We start from the raw sequence: 19,305 nt of genomic DNA, 5'->3' as shown, positions 1-19,305 counted from the left end.
GACCCTACTGCTAAATTAGGATACAAAACAGAGTGACACAATGGTTAGTGTTGCTTTCTTTTAGTGCTTGGCCCCCACAGTTTGATTTGTGGCTGAGGTGGCTGCTCTTTGTTTATGTGACTGTTAGGTGGTAGTCTGAAGCACTATGGCCTCTTTTAGACGATGGCCTGGAACACTGTGTCACAACAGGAGGTGCTGTTACAAATGTATTAGAACTGTATGTCGTGTATATCAAACTGATTTGCACAGATGTTTGGGTTGAAAAGGTACTTGTAAAAGGCTTGTGTTTGAAATGTATCCACAGTGTGCCCTACTGGAGAGAACAGAAATGTGCATACGCTATTGTAATTGTTTAAATGCATATGTTTTAACAGAGGAAACTGGAAGATTAAGCTCAGTCCACCAAACTTTAAAATATATCTGAAATTAAATCACTTTACAGGCTAGGCTATAAAGATACTATCTCACAGGTTTCAATGCAGCCAGAGACACAAAGTCTGTACTAGGAAGCGTTCTGCATTGCCTTTGGGGTGAGCTAATTAATACTCTGGAAGCACAGAGGTTTGAAAATGTTTTATGACTTCCAGCACTTGCCACAGATCTGAACAAAAGTCCTTCTGTGTGTGTATTTTTACAGGTAGGTGCTAAATCCTGCCAGCTTCCAGCAATGGGGGTTTGGATGGGAACTAGAAGTCAGATGATCAGAAGTGATGTTATTCTGCAAGCTATCTCAGAAGCAATATTTTAGATATTATTTTGAGAAGTCTCTTAGTGAGACAGAGCATTCTGTATTCTGTCCTGGGCCTGACAAGAAGAAGGATAATTCACCACATCATCTGACTTGCTCTATTAAGTAAGTAAGGAATAGTACAATTCTCTTAGATTCAGGCAGGAATATAGTGAAGCATAGTTTAGATATTGTCTTTCATTATTTTTCTCAGCCTGTCTTTCAATATTATTTTAAGTGTTTCCTGTAATTTTGAACTCTGAAGTCACTGTGGATATATACTAAGTGTTTTGTTCTTTTATTATTTCTTATTAAATATATTTAAACTTTTCATTGTGGCTGATCTTTGTAGAGATATTTAGGTTTTGAGAGTACTTGCATATTTATTTGGTTACACTGTGTGGGTCACCCCACTAGCCTTGCTCTTTGTCAAACTACCATTTGTATTAACATTAATTTCACTCAGTATATTGAGTACACCTGGAAGAGACTTAATGTAGCTGGCAGGAGTATCTGGGTGCACTAGTAACTACCTTATAGTCTGGGCAAGAAGGGGGCATAGCTAGTAAAGCTGTGCCAGCCTTTCCCAGGTGTGTATGTTTGTAAATCAAATCTCAAAGAGAGTGTGTGTCAGCTACTTGGGCAGAGACACGAAGCACTGGTTGGGCATAGAGGGTGCTAGAGGTCTTAGTTGGACACTCAGCTGAGATCTCAGCTCTATGGCTGTGCCAGTGGGGAGTCTTACTGGGGATCTGGAGAAAAGAGGGAGAAACCAGCCCTGGATTGACTGTGTTTCCTGTGTGCTCTTAAAGAAAATTGTGCTTGATGCAGTAGGCTGCATCTCGCGATGCTGTGTATGTACCTGTTATCCTCCCAGTGAACATTCCCCACTGGAACACTAGTGTCCTTTTTCAGCTATCAGGCAATTATATGTAAGGTAGATATACTGGCCTCTGAAACAAACGGAAACCACTAAACCTTCTTCAGTTACATCAGGAACCTTCATGGCAAAGTCCAGGTTTGTTCTGAATTAGCACTTAATGGTATCACTTATACTAATCCTGTTGACTTAGCCAACCTGCTAGCAGATATGTTCAGTGCAAACTTCTCTCCCTATACCCTCCCAAAGGCCCATTCGACATCACTGATACTTGTCCCGCACCTGACATCTCCATAGATCAAGTGTTACAGGCCCTATCCAAGGCAAAGAACACAACTTCCATGGGACCTGATAGAATCCCAGGCTGTATTCTGCACCATTTCCAGCAAGAACTAGTTTCACCATTGAACACCTTATTCAACTACAGTCTAAGTACAGGCTTCATTCCAGCAGCCTGGAGAAATGCCACTGTCATCCCCTTGCACAAAGGTGCTGCCACTACTGGCCCTGGAAACTACCACCCATTAGTTTTACAAGTCTGATCTGTAAAGTCATGGAGCATGTTATTATGGATCTCATAAACAAGGACATAGGCAATCTCCAAGCACTTGACCCCACCCAGTTTGGATTGTCAAAAGCAGATCTTGCCTGTTGAATCTAGTTGGCTTCTTTGAGACTGTCACCAAAGCCATGGATAAGGGAAAGTCAGTACATATAGCTTACTTTGACTTGGCCAAGGCCTCTGACACAATCCCCCACTAGGGCATCATCAAAAAGGCTTCATAAATCCCTATCTCATCAGGTGGGTGGCCTACTGGATCACCAATAGGATCCACAAAGTCACAATAGGTGCCTCCACCACTGACAGCAGACCTGTCACTAGTGGTGTTCCCCAGGGATCTATCCTGGGACCCTTACTGTTTGGCATCTACTTCTCAGAGCTCCAGGCAAAGACAAAAGGCCTGCGGCTGATCAAGTCTGCAAATGACTGCAAGTTGCGTGCTGTCATTGACTCCCCAGATGACGTTAACATACTGCAAGAGGGTCTCACTGCAACAAATGACAGAAGCCAAAGTCATGGCCTTAAGTTAAATGCAAAAAAATGTATTATTACACCAGTCGGCAAAAACATGGCCCCTACTAACTATCACATCAATGGCAGCCCCCTAAACACACAACCTGTGGTAAGCGACCTGGGTACTCAGGTTGACAACAATCTCACATTCGACCATCATGTGGCAGTAGTGGTCAGGAAAGCCTTTTAACTGGTTCAACTCATAAGTAAAGGGACTGCATCCAGAAAAATGGAGGTTATTATCTCTCTGTACTCCTCCTTAATTAGGCCAATAATTGAGTATAATGGCCCTTTTAGTATGTACCTCTCCAAACACCTGCACCAACTGGAAAGGCCACAAAAATACCTCACAAAGAGAATCCATGGCCTCCAACACCTGTCCTATATTTTCAGGCTCAAATACACCATCACTCTGCTTGGTATCATACAGATTGCTCAGAGGTGATCCGTGTCTCACCTACAAGGCAATATCGGACCCTGCCCTACTAGAGATGCTCCATATCTGTAACCTTGCGCATTACCTGCTCGAAAGGCCTAAATCTAATATGCAACATCAACAAAACCTGCTGGAGAGACAGGTTTGTCTCCCAGAGGCTGCCCCGTCTCTGGAATAGACATCTCCTACATGTCAAACACAGTACCTCACTGACCATCTTCAAGTGCAACCTTGATGGGTGGATAGGAAACCACAGATTTGTCCCGGGGGTTCCACTTGTGTCCCTCAGTGATAGGGGCGACAGGTGCTGACTGAGGTTTCTTTTTTGGGGATATAATCTGAGCTAGGCTTGTAAGGGCCCCACGGCCATTAGCCTAGTAACTTCCTACGATCCTATGATCCTAAACTAAAAAAAATCTAAACTACATGATAACCTGTGCTTATAAATCATGATGTCAACAAGATGTAAAAACACTTTACACCACCATGGTTTGGCTCTCTGCTTCAGTGCTCCAGGGTTCAGTCCTGGTCTCTGGTTATTTATTGTCTGTGTAGCATTTACACGTTCTTTGTGGGTTTTCTCTGCGACTCTGGAATCTTCTCAAAAATATGCTAGCTGATTGCTCCAAAGTCTCCATATATACTGCATTCTACCTTGTCCTTTTGGCCTACGTCATGGTTGAAAAATGGTTCAAAGTTACCAGATCATTTATCTCGTTGACAAATGAATAAATTAATATTAAAAAAATAAACTTATTTGCAAGTTATCAAACAGATTTATTTAGAAAAATAATTTTAAAAAGGGTAAAAATGTTGATAAAGATTATACTTAGAAATCTGGGGCTTACTTCTCCAGGTCTTAACTAAGGGTTGCTTTTTTGGTGTTACATGCTTCACATTTGTATCCATTGTTAAGTCCACCCTTCTGCAAAAAAATTACAGAGACATGCTAACTGGATGACCTGCTCCTAAGTGCATATTTGTGCATGAAAGGGAGAGTATGTGTACCGTGCAAAGGATGGTCATCACCCACAGGAGTGCACGGCCATTACCACAGGAGTGCTTCTTGCCTTATACCAATTACTTGTCAGGATAGGCTCTGTCTCATCCCACCTCTTTACTACCCTGACACTGAATACCGAAAGTTGGCTGTTCAGTAAATGCAGGAGAAGTTTTGCAATTTAGTAAAGGAAGAAAAATGGTAAAACTCTTCTAGATTAAAAAAATATATATATATGTGCACATATCTTCTAAAACATTGTTTTACTCATAACAACACTGACCTAGTGACTTGGCATAATGCTTTCCAGAGGGCACAAAGATGAAATAATATAGCAATAACCCACACCTGGGTGTGGGTAATGCTGGATTTACCCACACCCAGAAGTAGGTTATTGCTATTATACAATGACATTATTTAAGAAAAAAAAAATTACTTTTCTTAAATAATGGCATTGTATAATGCCTCCTTGCTGCCCTTCCGCGGCTGTCTGGTACTCTGTGGAAGTTCTGATGTACTGCGCATGCCTATGCAGTACATCAGAGCTGTGGGCAAAAGCAACGGAGAAAGCAAGATCTCCGTTGCTTTTTACTGTTTCGCTATGTTAAATGGGTTTAACATAGTGAGACAGCTTTAAAATAAGCAACGGAGATTTCCGTTGCTTATTTTAAAGCTGTCTCGTTATGTTAAACCCATTTAACATAGCGAGACAGGTTTAAAAAAAAGCAACGGAGAAAGCAAGATCTCCGTTGCTTTTTACACATTGTGTCACTATGTTAAAGGAGTTTAACATAGCGAGACAGCTTTAAAAAAAGCAACGGAGATCTCCGTTGCTTTTTTTAAACCTGTGTCGCTATGTTAAACTCCTTTAACATAGCGAGACAGTGTTTTAAAAAATACTTATAGTAATGGAAAAAGTCCGGGTGACCGGACCTTTTTCCATTAGTATAAGTCGATTTACAATGTGCACGCTGACCAATCAACGTGCACGTTTTGGAATATTAATGGGGGGGTCATGGTATAATAGGAAACCACCATACCAAAATAAACAACACCAACTAGTATGCAGTAAAATATCTTCATAATTAAAGGAACACTGTAATCCAGTCCTAAAGAACATTCCTGACTCAATAGTTTATAATTCAAAACACATTAATCATATGTTCTGTTAAACTATTACAATTGCAATATGGAAATATATTGACAGAAATTAAACATTAATTTATGTTGATGATATATAATATTTAGTTAATCAAATATTACCAAAATAGTTCAAAACTCAGGCCTCTAGGAGACAAAGGAAGTGTTAAATTTAAAAGAAAAAAACAAAAAATAATACACCAGCAGCTTGGATTAATGGCTCATCAGTTAACTTCCTAGCTTTTAATTTACTGAAAACATATATCTTGCCCTCTCTTTGTCTTAAATAAGGAGTGCTAAGTGCAGTGTACTTAAAAGTGAAATGTTACCTTTTTGAAGCTTTAAAGTTGCACAAAAGAATTCTACAAATTTTTGTTTTGGCATCTCAAATATGTTCCTGTATTCTTAACATAACCATTCAAAATGTTTGCCCTATATATTACTTTGTTTTGGAACATAAACAAAATACGGTATGTACAACAAACCTAATAGTACAAGGCTTTCGGTGGTGATGATCTCACCTTTGCAATCTGGGTGATAAACATTACATTTTAAACATGGAAAAGTATCTTTTCTATATGACCAAATTACAAACACACATACACACACACACACACACACACACACACACACACACACACACACACACACACACACACACACACACACGCACACACGCACACACGCACACACACACACACTCAAATATAGAGAAAGCCCTCTGCTTAGGCACTGTCAGAATCATAGAACTGTAACAATAACTCTCATATGGGACTCAAACAAAAGATCTCCAGCATAACATGCTGGTTTCACTAGCGCTGCACAAACAAAGGCCTCAAGCCAGACAGATGCTGAATTTCCCTTTAAGAGTTTTATCCTTTTAGCTTGGAAACACCCCAGCATGATAGATTAAGGTTAAATTACAAACACACACACACGCACACACGCACACACACACACACACACACACACACACACACACACACACACACACACACACACACACACACACACACACACACACAGTTTTCTATATGAGAGAGATTTGTGTAAAAACAAAACAATATTTTTGAAGGAAAATATTGGATGTCTATGGAATATTATTCTAAAATGGGTGTCTAAACCATAAATTCTGGAAGTTATTTCAAATAAACTCAACTAAGCAGAAAACATTGTTAAAAAGTACAAAGGTGCTGGTGATTCAGTTCTAATTTCCTCATGATTTCCTTGTGTGTAAACCCCTTCCTGTCTTTGTACAGACTTCCAGTACTACTGACACTCTACATTCTTGTACCTCTCGTCATAAGCTCTGCTTCTATGTGCTCTTAATATTCCATACTCTAAGGCTTCTATAAGGTATGTGTGTGCTTGGGGATTACAGTTGGCATGAAGGACTGTATTAGAGGCCAAAGAGCCTCCTAACAACAAATGTTCCCTTTATGCATCTCAATGTAACATCCAGAAAACCAACCTGATTATAAAACATTCTATGAATAATAGAACAGCAAAAGTCTTTCGGCTTTTCCCAGTTAGGGGTTGCCACAGCAGAACTCTGGTCCGCTAATTGTCGGCAGTGGATTTTTACGGTGCTGAGTTGCCAGCCCGATGCCCAGCCTTCAAAGAAGGCACACCCATTCACACACGCACCTACCTGCATGTCTTTAGACATCACTTGACCGTGGGGAGGACATGTAGACTCCACACAGAAGGCACTCCAGCCGAGAATCGAATGGGAGCACCTCTTGCTGTGAGGTGACAATGTTAACCGCTGTGCCACTGCGGCCCTAATCTTTTAATGGCAGTCAATAAATCTAAACATATTGTGTGAGACAGCTGTGCAGCAATGATTTCACAAAAACATAGCACACCTTCACCCAATACCTTAGCTGCAGTTTGTTTTACTTGTATGTGAAGAGTTGAAGAATGTATATCATAGCTGCCCAGAAGTACTAGCACTGACATTTTTACCTGATTCACTCTTTAACAAAGGAACAATTTCACTTTCTTGCACTCTATCAATCAATAAATCATGATACTGATGAGTTTGCCAACTGGTCTTTAAGTACCTTTGGTATGGAATAAACAAAAAAGCATTAAGTGAAAGAGAAATGTCATTTTCTTAAACATCCTCTTCCTTTAGAGAACCTAATATTTCTCATGCTATAGAAAGCCAATAACTGATTAAGCTATCATATAGGGTCGGCTTTAAGAAGCTGATATTCATTAGTGTTGTTTAAATTTACATGGCATACTGTGATAGTCTTGTCTATTCATCACTAGCAATTTTCCAACATTTGTCAGCATCACAAATAGCTAATTTATCTTTAGGTTGACAACGTTTTTCTTTTCAAGATTATCATTCTGTTTTAGCCAGGCTGAATTTTCTAGATTAGATAAAACCCTGAAAATAAACATTTTTTTATATCCTGCTGACATAGCTGTTGAAAAACATTAATTGGCACATTATTTATCTTAGTGAGAAAATGACTCCTGACTTTGATATGAGGCTAAGTTAATATAGTCCGTCGTTCATTAGACAAAAATGAAGAGTAAACTGAATCATCATTTTGCAAGTCTTAATTAGCATTCTCTATGGGTCCTTCAGAAAAATAAGCAGGAAACTCAAAAGATGAAAATAAACTAGAATCCATTAATGCTTTATTAGTTTTTTTTCTAAATAAAAAAAAAACTAGCAATTTTATATTCCCACAAAAACTAAACAAATGAAATGCAATGCCTCATAGCACAAATATCCAAGTTAAAATGGCTTTAAGTTCCTTCTACATTAAACATACCATCGTTTGTAAAGTATCAGATAAATATGTTACACAGCTCAGAGTAAACTCTGTATAAATCAGTGTAATGCCAGACATCTTCTTCGTCCTCTTCCCTCTTGACATTCCTTCCTTCAGCCATCCCCATTCCTTATTCTTGGAGCAGGAAGTATCTGCATTCCAAGTGGATTCATTCCTTTAAATCATTATGGCTGCTGAATCAGGGTCTGTGTTTAAACGTTTGGATGAGACATGCCTCATGCTCCTCATGTCTCCATGACATTGAGGAACTCTGACTAACATTTCCTCTTTTCACAGATGTCCTATAGTGACAGCATTGCTGTTGCCAGGTAGACCTCAACTCTGCGCTGAAATCCAGTTGCTCTTATTTCAACTTTTTTTGCCTTTTATAACTTCTTCCTGACATTTACTGAAGTCTTCATTGAACTCTGTCATGACAAATCTTGTTATATATGTTTGATGTAACCACATCCCTCAATTCACTGATTTCTTCTAAAGACACTGGTGTGACTGTCATATTCAGCATGATTATCAAACCCTTCACTGATACATTTATGAGGAACTTCATTCTACGTCTAAAATATAGCCAGATCTGTAACAATTAAATGACATGCTGGGGTATTTGCTGTTCCAAATGCTGCTTAGCATCACACACACTGACATCCTTTTCCCCAAATCCTTACCATATTCTCTTTGTTATCTGTGGAACACTACCACCATCCCAAACTGAAACACACATTGTTGAGCCTCTAATGTAACTCACCTTAAAACATAAAACAGCTGCTATGACGCGTGGGCTTCAACATATTCATTTGTAACTGCAAAGCCATACATGCTTCAACTGGCAAACAGTCTTTTAAATGGGAAACAAGCCTAGTCTTAGAATATCAAATGTTTCCAAATATCAAGAATTAATGAATGAACAGCAGTTCCAATCAAATCACTGTACACAGGAAATGTACAGATATTTAAGTAAAATATGTCTGAATACCAGTGTGTGTAAAGAATTCTGTGAACAGTAGTTCTAGTCTCACAACTTCTCAACGGGTATGTGAAGGTGCAGTATACACCTGAGCTGCTTATGTTTGGTCACTGCTAGACAAGACAGCACTTTGTAAATGGTCAGCAGCCTTAAGACTACTGGCTCCAGGCATGTCCAGTGCTTCTATAACTATAGCAACTCACGCCACAGCAAAAGCACGCTGTAATTTTCTGCTTACATTTTCTCACATAAAGGCCATTTATGCCTTTCTGGACACTATATCCTTAGATATCTTCAGTAGTTCACTTTTATGCACCTAAAAATATCCTTTTGTAACAGAAAATTACAGGTAATGTATTCCATTAGGTAACTACAAGCAAATTATGTTATTCTCCCGTTACGCTGGTACTCTGTGGCCACGGTGGTGGTGCTGCGGTAGTGTTGTCGCCTCACAGTAAGACGCTGTCCGGTTCGATTCTCAGCTAGAGCGTCTTCTGCGTGGAGATATGTGTGAACGGGCGTACCTTTGTTGAAGGTTGTGCGTCAGGCCTGGCAAGCCGGTACGTAAAAATCAACTGCCAATCATTAGCGGACCGGAGTTCCGCTGTGGCGACCCCTAACCGGGAGAAGCCGAAAGACACAAACAATCTCTGGTACTCTGTGATTGAGTTCACATTTCTTGCAAAGGTGGAAGCAGCAAATACCTACATTTAGTATGCATAATCCAGCAGTTTAACTACACCAAGGTCACAAACTTGTATAGTAAAATGGGACATTATCTTGTAATTAGTCACATGCAATGGCTTGCAAACATACAAAATTATGAGCACTTTCACACAGAGAAATGATTATCAGTTTACAAATATAAAAAAATTATGAACACTTTCACACAATAAGAATCATTTCAGAATGATGCTGTTAGAAAATCTACATCTAGAGTCTATTTAATGCCCAGCTATTTCTAACTAGGGTACAACTTTTCCTGTTAATCTCTCTCTCGCTGTCTTTCTTTCTTAGGAAGTAATAGAGGCAGACTGAAATTACAGGCTAAAGTAACAGAAGTGAATTCTTAAAAATACAAAGGGTCTTAGGAACACTCACCCTTTGCAGAAAAGGCCTTGGGAATATGCTGGAATCCTATACATTTTTAAATAGAAGTCGTTATTTGAAAACATTGTTCCTAATTTCTTTAGTCTTGCAGAAAGAAAACACAGCATTGACACTTACCAATGAATTAGACTTACTACACCTTAGCAGTTATTGTACTGTTCCAAATCAGTATATAATCTGCATACTGGTTTTGCCTTTGTCTCCTTTGGCTACCACCATGGCTTGCTCCCCAGTGGACCTACTTGTGTCCTCCTATCATTTTTATTTTATTTTATTTTACCTTTGTTGACCGGGATAGTCCGACTGGAGTAATGTCCATTTTCAGCGGAGGCCCGGGGAGAAAAGCTCCAAGACAAACAACAAGTTTGACATTATTAATAAAAGGGACAATCAGACACGTACATATTGAATTATACAAAGATAGAGGATCAATTCAATGGTTGGTTAAGTTACATAGAGAAGGTGGCTTAATACAATCATTCATAAAACAAAATAACAGAGTAAAGATTGTTAGGCAGGCTTGTTACAGTGGCAAAGCCATTTTAACGCCAGATGTTGTTTAAGTTTGGTTTTAATCATCCAGAGAATTAAGGAAAAGCACACAAAGGCTGGGTCTTAACTATCACTTTGTAGGGGGTTGGGAGATTTAGTATGTTTCCATATCCCTTACCTTCTTGGCTGGCAAGTGTAGTGCAATGCTGGATATGCCATGCCCAAGTGAAGAATACATTTCTGCACACCAGCTACAGTACATATAATACTTGGCTGGGATTACATACCCATGTATCTTTGTATTAGGATCACTCTTACAGACCACTCCCCAGAGACCACTCCTGTGGCCCAGTGTGACCAACACACTCCCTCTAGGGCTGGAGTGTCAGTACTGACTGATTGATTTGATTCCCAAATTTATCCTCTGGTTCTTCCGATAACCAGGTTGATAAACCCAGGTCAGCTGGCACTCATTCAGACCTTCATCCCTCTGTGCTGCAGAGTACTCACCAAATATTTAACATTCTCAGTAAGACCCTGCCTCAGACTGCATATGTGCAGATGTTCAATGATATCTTACTGTAGCAAGATCATGGTAAGCTAGCTTTCCTGAAGTCCTAATGGTGAGACTGTCCTCAGTTTTCATAATAGCATAAGCCCTGCCTATGTCCCAGGTGACCTGAGTTCAATTAGCTTCCAGGACACCTGTAGGAGCTGTCAGGTGAGGATAGGAATAAGTAGTTCCTCCCCATCCAAAGAGGAATGAGGTGTTTCAGGCTTGCCACATGGGTGACACCATATTGCCGTGTACTGTGAGTTGAGGAGAATCCTTGGGGGACAGCTATAGCAGAGCGCAAAAGAGCTGCCGCATAGAAGGACAGTGCTGCATCAAAAAGAAGGTAGCCTTCTCCTCAGGAACAGTACAACTGGCCACTACCTATCACCAGACTCTTGCCGCAAGTGGATGGGCTCACATGGGATCCCCAATGGAACAAATGGGATGTAGGACTCTCACATGCAAAAGAATCCTGGGCTTCCATGACTGCAGAGCAAATGGAAGGATTGGGTGTAGGCAGAGGAACCATCAGGCCTTGTCCTATATGGATTAAAAAAAACACTGTAGCACACAGTTCCAAATGTTTTCTATGACAATCTGAAGGCAACCAACTCATTTATAACTAAGGTTTTCCACTGAGACTTCAGTCTCTGTACGTTATTCTTCAGTTTTCCCCATTTGCTCTATACTCTTTAAAATACACAAGATCTACTGCCTTTTACTTAAGGAATCCTAGAGGAATAAGCAAGGTCTCAGACATAATTCATAAGCCTTGTAATATTCTAGCAGCTTCTTTAACAGAATTATAAACTGGTGTTACCTTAATGAGGAAGGCAAAGACAGAGATATAAACTCTGAACTAGTGAAGTTCATTGATGGTTGCCAGAACGCAACCAAGGAGACAAGTAAGGATCCCAGCCCAGTTCTTTCAGAACACTGTCTTGTTAACTGACTTGATCAGGGTCATACAGAAAAGAATGGAAAGTGAAGGACTCAAGCACTGGGTTACAGGACGGAGCTTGCTGACAGATCGTCTCTTTAATCTTCTGCACAAACTGGCACATTGCTTCTAGTCTCCTCTTCTCCAGCTACATTACTTCTTTCTTAGATTAATGATGAGTGACTCTTGACCTTCTCATACCTTTGAGCGCCCTACGTGTGATCAATTCTGTTTATTTTATTTGTTTATATTTCTTTACTGGGGTAGTGCACTGATCAATATTGACCAATTTCAGTCTTGGCCCAGATTTCTACAACCTTTGAGAGGCAGCTTTCACAGTTGTAACATTTAAGCAAGGAAAGATCATACTAAATCTGGGTCATACAGATTAATTTCTTTATTCTTTGTTGATTAGTAGCTGTATGCAACGTTATGGCTTCCTTGAATTACTCACATTTGCTGTCTTTGAACTATGCTTAACAGTGTGGTTTCAATTCTGAAGCAAAGCTAATATGATTTCATAAAGTGCCTTTCTGTACTAACTGTGAATCGACCAGTTCTACTGATAATGTACAAGTGTTTGTGACACATGAAGATTTTATAACATTATCTGGCATGAAACAAACCAGGGTGTCAGAATTTGCAAGAGCAACTAACAGCAACTATACAAACTGTTTTCATGAAAGAAAATTAGACAAATTTCTCAGATGCTATAATTACTCAATCAGCTTACTATCAAATTCATGGGTGACAAATGGAAGAGAAGTATTTGATTAAACTGAAAAAGTAGAACTACACACAGTTAAATTTCTAACTACAAAAATACATTATATAGTTGAGAAACTAGCAATAAGATATGTAAACAAAGAGTAATAAAGTATAGAAACCATTTGAAAATGTTCTCAGTTTAGTTTTAAGAAGGATGCAGTCTTCAGTGAGGGCTGTGGTCTAGCAATCTTGTTTGATATATATATATATATATATATATATATATATATATATATATATAGATAGATATATAGATATATATATAAATAGATACATGTACCAACTTTAGGTGTATACTAAATTAAGAGATAAGTACCAATACTTTGACAAATATATTTATGTTTTTTAATTAAATTTACTTTTTATGAAGTATACTTTCAGGAAAATTACTATATGAAGTATTGTGTATACATCTTTTGATTAGACATGCACTCTCACTTTTGTTTCCATTTCCGTATTACTGTTCCATATGGGAAGCTTATTTCTCAGAAATTTGACTGTGAGGTATTCTATTTGAAAATGCTGACTATACATGAACTCTCCATTTTATTTTCACTCAAATATTATTTTTAACATTTAGTTTTCATGAAGCTAATATGCAGCCCTATTAAATCTGACTGCTAACTTCAAAAATGTAACTGAAGAATTAAATGTTGCTCTAAACATTTTGTTGACTTGCATTATCACATTTCGAACAAATATTAATGCAAACATGACAAGAGTTAAAGCTACTATATAATACCAATATGAACAGTAACGGTGGGAGAAAGGAAAAAGCACTTGGGAAGTGATGGGAGAAAAAGAGGAAGCATGGAGAAACAGAGGCCAGCATGGTGGTTTAACCTTAAATTCAGCAGACCTAAACAGGTCTCAGTTAGCATCTGTCAAATAACAATTTCAGCTGCATATCTTACAAGGTAGACATCCAGGTTTCTTCAGGTTTAGAAGTTAGTTTCCAAGTCCTGGTGGCAATTCTTATGCTTGTTAACAAAATGTCCACAGTAGCTTCTGCTGTGATTTGGGGCAGCACCTGCAACAATGGGAACTTCAAAATTACCAACCTGCTTAGTTCAAAAACATAAATAAATAAGACATATCCTATAACGATTGACAAGACTACACCTAGGAGATTTGGGCACCCAGGTTGACAGCAACCTGGCATTTGACCACCATGTTGCTTCTGTTGTACGGAAAGCTTTCTACATGGCCCATCTCATAAGTAAGGGTATCTCATCCAGGAGCAAAGAGGTTTTAACATTTCTGCAGTCTTCCCTTATAAGGCCAATTATTGAGTACAATACCCCCTTCGGCATGTACCTCGCAAAGCACATGCAGCAGCTGGAAAGACCACAGAGGTTCCTCACCAGGAGAATTCATTACCTCAAACATCTACCCTACACAGTTAGGCTAAAAGCCCTGTCCCTCTAAACAGTTTCATACAGACTCCTCTGAGGTGACCACTGTCTGGCATACAAAGCTATCTCTGACCCCGCCTTTATGGGACTGCTGTATATCCGCAAGTCAAGCTCCACTTGAGTAACCCATACATGTGACCTCAACCTGGTCTGCGATATCAATAGGACTTGTTGGCAGGACAGATTTATCTCCCACAGACTCCCCCATCTGTGGAATAGACTCCCTCTCCACATCAAACAGAGTACCTCATTATCCCTTGTTAAGTGCAACCTGGATAACTGGATGGGAAACACAAAAATATACCCCTGGGATTCTACCTGTGTCCCTGCTGGACAGGGGCTTTGGGTGCTGACTTGTCTAAACATGAGCTAAACTCTTGGCTAGACATATAATGGCCTCTGGGCCAATAGCCTAGTAACCTCCTATGATCCTATGATCTTATGATCTGGAAATACCACTTCCTTCCCCCTCCTGTTCCAATGATTTCACCTACACTGCAAGCATTTGTTTCATATGACATTACAGAATGTTCCCCATCATCTTAACTTCCACTTAAAAGTAAGTAAATGGGAGGACCTATAGATAAGGAGTGGGTACAGTAAATCATTTTCTGAAGGAGTATTACTTAAAACTACATAACTATGTGCTTTTGGGGGTTTTCTGGGTACTCTGGCTCTCTTCCATATCCAAACAGGTTTGCAGTAAGTGAACTGGCATCTTTAGCTTGCACTAGGCACATCCATGTAATGTGTTTACAATATGGAAGAAACAACCTGGAAATCTATTTTCATTTGCTGCTTACCTAGTAAACTCAGTGGATGGTATCATCTTTTATAGGAGATGGATGTAACCCAAACAGCTCTGGATGGATAAATGGAATCATTGCTCAGGTGACACATACGGAACAAGTTACTGCTGCAGAGCTGCTTCAATTAAATGGGGAAAATATCATTACAAATCTGTCTGAGGGTAAGATGAAGGTAATCTGGATTCTTAGGTAATGAAGGGAAGTAGCATATGATAAGAAATGAAATCAACAAGCAATGGTTTCTGGGGCCAGGAACACAACAGTAAATTTATGTGCATTTACAGTGTGGCCAAAAATAAAAACAGAAAGTTTAAGTACAACTGTAACCATAAGGTTCAGTTAAAAAGATAGGATATAATCAATTACAAGTGGCAATTTATGATCGAGAATCTGGTTAAAAACTGATTTGTTTGATGGTAACATAAAATGTAATTACTTGGGCTAATGGTTCAATAATTGAGACACACAAGAGAAGCAAAAAAGAAAACTTTGTTTTGTATGTTTGCCAAAAGTCAAAGAATGTAAAACACAGCTACCATGACACTACAGATAGACTCGGTGTATGATTAACCATAATGTGAACAAAACATAGCAGGAAAAAGGAATGCTTCTACAATCTGAGCTAAATACTTCCAGATTATGTTATGAAATCTTTTTTTTTCTTTTTCTTGCAATAACATTTTATTTGACTTGTGTAACAGAGCAGAGGTACAGAACAATAGCATACATGTAATGCTTCTTCTTTCTGCTGCTCCCGTTAGGGGTCGCCACAGCTGATCATCTGTTTCCATTTCTTCCTGTCCTCTGCATCTTGCTCTGTCACACCAACCACCTGCATGTCCTCTCTCATCACATCCATAAACCTTATCTTAGGCCCTCCTCTTTTCCTGTTACCTGGCAGCTTCATCCTTAGCATCTTTTTTCCAATATACTCTGCATCCCTCCTCAGCACATGTCCAAACCAACATAATCTTGCCTCTCTGGCTTTGTCTCCAAACCTTCCAACCTGGGCTGACCCTCTAATATACTTATTCCTAATCCTGTCCACCCTCGTCACACCCAGTGCAAATCTTAACATCCTTAACTCTGTCACGTCCAGCTCTGACTCCTGCCTTTTTGTCAATGCCACTGTCTTCAACCCATATAACATAGCTGGTCTCACTACCCTCTTGTAGACCTTCCCTTTCATTCTTACTGATACTCGTCTGTTACAAACATTTAATAAGATACATTATTGATTACACAAGAATTTAATTATAATAGCAACAAACCATTCCATTCTACTACACAAACAGCTAAAACTACACACACTATTCACAATACTGCTGCTAAGCTACACATGGGAGAGTGAGGAAACAACAGCTCGACCATTTCTTACATGTGTTTCGGTAATGTAGTAGACTTGAACTGTTAGTGCCATATTCATTTTGATGAAGAGGTTTATCTATCATGACCAGATTCTAATAGACAGTGTGTGTCTCTAATATAACATTAAACAATTTTCATATAAGCAAGATATTTTCAATCAATAGCTTCCATAATTTCTGGCAATAAATGCATTTTTTGGGATTCATAATGATTAACTTTTGTGATGAAATATAATTTATAGCCATAGATTGGAAGCCTTTCCATGTCAATTTAGTACAATCCATCCACTTTTTTGTTATGTAGAATTTAACAAGTGAGCATATAGTGATTAAAGTATGAATCTGTATTTTAGTGAGTTTTAGGTACGTAATATGCAGAATTGCTAATTCCCAACATAGGGTTGAATTGTGATAGCCCATTTTTTGTAGATGTATCTTAAGAGAGCCCCATAAATGTTGTGAATATTTACAAAACATTTATTTCCCTTGTTATCCGAGTAGATGGAGAATAGTAATGTGTCTTCATGAATGAAAGAATTCACAAGTTTGGAAGCATTTGAGATTGCTTTCTTTTTACTTATGAGGCTTTCCAAAATTTCTGAGAGTTTCATCAAGTCTTTTTCGTTTACAGATGGATCACTAACTATTGCTGGAAGAGTCTCCCTAATTTGCCTTAATATGACAACATATTTCTTTCCAGCCTTTAAAGTCTCCCATAGTTCTTGTAGTGTTTTGTCTTTATTTTTGTAGAAGTCCCACACTGTACAATCTTTGATTAGTGTGTAGTCAGCTAAATTTAACATCTTATTATTAATTCTAATATTTGGATTCAGGTATATAGGTTGAATAAGGGAATAGGGCCTTCTCGAGTTTTAGGGTTTTCATCCAACCCTGAAAGTTTTTTTATGCAAGCTGCTAGAATCTCATTTAGTTTGAGGTTCTTGATATTGGGTGAGGTTATGTACGGAATAGATTTAGTGTTGAATTTCCTGCTAAGCACATGTTAGTTCCAGATCTTTACCCATGTTGGCGACCACTGTTCATTATTTTTTGAGAAGTTTGATATTGAAATAAGTCTGATCGCATTAGTAATTTTATAGTAGAGCTGAGGGTCTGATTGGTCCAGTCCCCCATTTTCTTAAGGGTACATTAATTTTGTATAGTTGATTCAGACTGTTTTGGGATACCATATGAATTTGAATAATTCTTTCTTTATTTTATGAAAGAAATTGTTTGGTATCATTGACATTGTAGCATTGAAGAAATATTTTTTGGTAAGATATTCATTTTTATGATTGCCGTCTTTGACTTTATGAATAGTTTTAATAGTTTCCATCTATCTAGTTCTTGTGCAATACTATTTCATGTTTTAAACACATTATTTTGCCACATGGATTGGCAGTTATGTTCGTAGTTTATTCCAAGGTATTTAATGGAATATACTGTTTTAAAAGGGGAATCAGCAAAATAGTCTTCTTTATGACTTAGGGGGTTAATGGGAAATATATGTGATTTAGATCGATTAATGTGATAGTTTGAAACTTCTGAATATTTGTTTGTTGATGAAATAAATTTCTTAAGATTTGTGGTTGGCAGTTCGAAATATATGTTTAAATCATCCACAAATTCAGATAAAATTCTGGAATTCAATATTTTGGGGATTGAATGGAAGGTTCTTTGCGCAATGTATCGGAAGAAGGGTTCAATGTAGAAGTTGAATACAAGCGGGGAGAGCAGGCATCCCTGTCTTGTTCCATTGGTTAATTTAATTGGATTTGACCAGGCTCCATTAACATATAAAAAAGCATGATAATTATTATATAAGGTTTTAATAAGATCTATGAAGTCTTTGGGGATATTAAAATAGGATAAGGTTGTAAACAGGAAGTTCCAACTGACCCTGTCAAATGCTTTGCAGGCATCTAGAACTAGGGTATATCTTGGATTTTTTTTCCCTTTTTGGTGAGTTGGATCATAGAGTCCAGAGTTAAGGTATTATCCCATGTGTGTCTATTAGCCATAAATCCAGCTTGTTCCTGTAAGATAATAGATGGCATAATCCTCTTCAGTCTTTACGCAAGTAGGGAGGTAAGGATTTTAATGTCCACATTCATCAAGGCAATTGGTCTATATAGTTGTGGGGATTAGCTCTATCAACTTTATTTTTTGGTATTAATATTGTTTTGGAGCTATTTAAATGAAGGTCAGTGATCACATTTGTTATAATATGGTTGAAAACCTTTAAGACTATAGAGGAGCTCCTTAAGATGAATGTCTTATAAAATTCTGCAGTATATCCATCTGGACCTGGTGCTTTACTTGTTTTTAAGTTTTTGATCACTTACATTATTTCTTGTTGTTTAAATGGGGCTGATAGGAGACTTGCTTAGGTAGTATTTATTTTAGGAAATTCAAGATTTCTTAGGAAATTTTCAGCTTCATACCTTGAGGCTTGGTGAGTATTCATATTATAGACTTCTATATAAATTTTCTGGAATACCTCTAAACTTTGTTCATCTGTTTTAAACATTTTATCCTGGTACTGCAAGAGAGTTATTGTAGAGGCTTCTCATATATTATCTATTATTCTTGCAAGTGTTCTTGAAGGGACTTACATTCCTTCAGAGTATTTAGCTATAAACTTTAACTCTTGTATTGAGTAATTTTGCTGGTGCAAGTCAAATAGTTATTTTTGTGTTTTATTAACTTGTTTTTCCCATTCAGGGTTCTGAGTTATTTGTAACTTCTTTTCTAATTCTTTAAGTTTCTTGATTAGTTGATTCTCTTTTTGTTTTCACATTTTTTGGAAGTAC

At 38.2% G+C, this 19,305-nt stretch overlaps 1 protein-coding gene across 2 annotated transcripts in view; it reads right to left on the bottom strand.

Annotated features, from left to right (window-relative positions):
• SEMA5A (semaphorin 5A) overlaps positions 1-19,305 on the bottom strand; it is a 2,688,572-nt gene that overhangs the window by 2,214,401 nt on the left and 454,866 nt on the right. The gene's annotated exons all lie outside the window — the stretch shown is intronic.

Source organism: Protopterus annectens, chromosome 3.part0, assembly GCF_019279795.1.
Source record: "Protopterus annectens isolate FY-2018-M chromosome 3.part0, PAN1.0, whole genome shotgun sequence".
Lineage (NCBI taxonomy): Eukaryota > Metazoa > Chordata > Ceratodontiformes > Protopteridae > Protopterus > Protopterus annectens.
This window is presented reverse-complemented; position numbering and strand designations above follow the sequence as displayed.